We start from the raw sequence: 2,167 nt of genomic DNA, 5'->3' as shown, positions 1-2,167 counted from the left end.
AGACATAAAGGCATAAAGGACATGAAGATGGCATAATCTTATCTTTAAAAGTTTGGTATTTTGAAAAGTTTCTTCTTTATGTCCTGGATTTCTTAGCAGGTCGTCTATAAAAGGGCTCCTCCCTCCAAGTATGATGCACCTAGGGATATTTTCCAATTTATTCTGTATTTTACACCTTTTAGGATTAGTATCTGAAATTAGATTTAAAGCTTTCTGTATATTTCTAGATTTACTTTACCTGGGCACAGATAACAGTTCCTCTTTGCTTTAACCACTGAGGTCATAAATCAACCCTTTTTTCCACGCCTAAGCCCAACTAGAGTAACTTCATGCTAGGTTGGAACCATGTAGATGCTGCTTAAATATGAGGGGAACTCAGACCACTCCTATCTTGTGATCATTTTTAAAGGTAGAAATGTAGTTTTGGTATTCAATGTGGGGCCACTGCAAATGAGGAATCAAACAATATAATGGAAAATGACTTTAAGAGTATGTTTCAATGTATATATATTTGCCTTTCTGCTTATAAATCATGGATAAATGTTGAGGATGACATCCTCAAGAGATCAAAACAAAACAACAAGAAACCTATGGGCCTTGGAGTCAGAATGCTTAGTTTGCATTCCAAGGTGTAGCGTTGCTGACAACATGAACCAAAACAAGTTAGTCTACTCACATTAGTTTCCTCATATATAAATGGGAATAACAATACTAAGTCAAAATTAGAAGTTAATTGGTCAAAAGATGTTAAAATACCTAGAACAGTGCCTAGAATACAATGCACAGAAACTAAATATGAGTATCCCTCTTATATTCTGCACAATATGGCATACAGAAAAAAATTATCATCTCTATTGGACACCCCCCAAAATTGACCCAAGCTACAGTATTTTCAATCTCCTCATATGCATGCAAAAGCAGAACAATCATGGAAAATTAAAGACGAAATTGCACTTCTGAACTATGATATTGGTGAAGAATGTTGGCTATACCAGAAACTGCCAGAAGAATGAATAAATCTGTCTTGGAAGAAGTACAACCTGAGTGCTCTTTCAAAACGACAATGCAACACTACATGGTATCCTTCTCTGCAGAGGGACATCATATTTGGAAAATAACTCCAAAACCTTACTGCCATCAAGTAAATGCTGACGTCATGACCCCTGTGGGTTTTGGAGACTGTAACTGTTTCCAGGAGTAGGAAGTCCAGTCTTTCTCCCTCGGAGCTGTTGGTGGTTTTGAACCGCTGACCATGAGGATCACAGCCCAACATGTAACCACTACACCACCGGGGCTCCTGCATTGGGTCAAATAAAGATTCCATTTTAAAAAGGAGGAAAACCCTCAATAATCTGGACAGGCAAAGGGGCTGCAACAAGGGGTTCACACATGGACTAGACCAGGCAAGCTTTCTATGGGGTAGCTACGAGTCAACCAACATGATAACATCTAACAACAAGTGACCTGGCTTTGAATTTTTTGCCCATTTTGGTAACTTTTCCTTAGCCACAATCTACCATATATACTCGTGTATAAGCCGAGTTTTTCCAGCAAGTTTTTAATGCTGTTTTTGTGGTAAAGTTAGGTGCCTCGGCTGATTTTCGGGCCGGCTTATACTCGAGAATACACGGTACTTTATTATTGATTACCTTAAAAATAAATCTACCAGAATAAAACGCAATCTACCATTTCTAATCTGGCAATGCAAAAGTGGGGACAAGTATTTCAAGATATATAAAGCAAAAACGCATTGCCATCCAATCAATTCTGACTCCTAGAGACCTATAGGATGAGGCAGAATTGCCCTTGTTGGTTTCCGAGGCCTGATACCAGTGAATAACTCGTTATGGGGGCTAGAAGCCTCATCCTTCTCCAGTGGAGTGGCTGGTGGTTTCAAACTGTTGATCTTGCAAATATCAGTCCAATGTGTAACCCATCATGCCACTGAGGCTCCTAGAAAAAGCAAAAGTCATAGAAGAACAAAAAGAACACACAATTCTTAGGGAGGAATTTTGTGTCATTCCCGAAGAAATTGGTAGATCAAATAAGCAAAAAATAAAATGCGTAAATATATAAAATACAGCAACACTAAATAAATGATCAGTTTCATTTAAAGTATAAACAAGAAAATGTCATTGATTGTTTTTCTGCTCCCCCCAAATTATAT

Source organism: Echinops telfairi, unplaced genomic scaffold, assembly GCF_000313985.2.
Source record: "Echinops telfairi isolate 266 unplaced genomic scaffold, ASM31398v2 ScPeMD7_53;HRSCAF=182, whole genome shotgun sequence".
NCBI lineage: Eukaryota > Metazoa > Chordata > Mammalia > Afrosoricida > Tenrecidae > Echinops > Echinops telfairi.
This window is presented reverse-complemented; position numbering follows the sequence as displayed.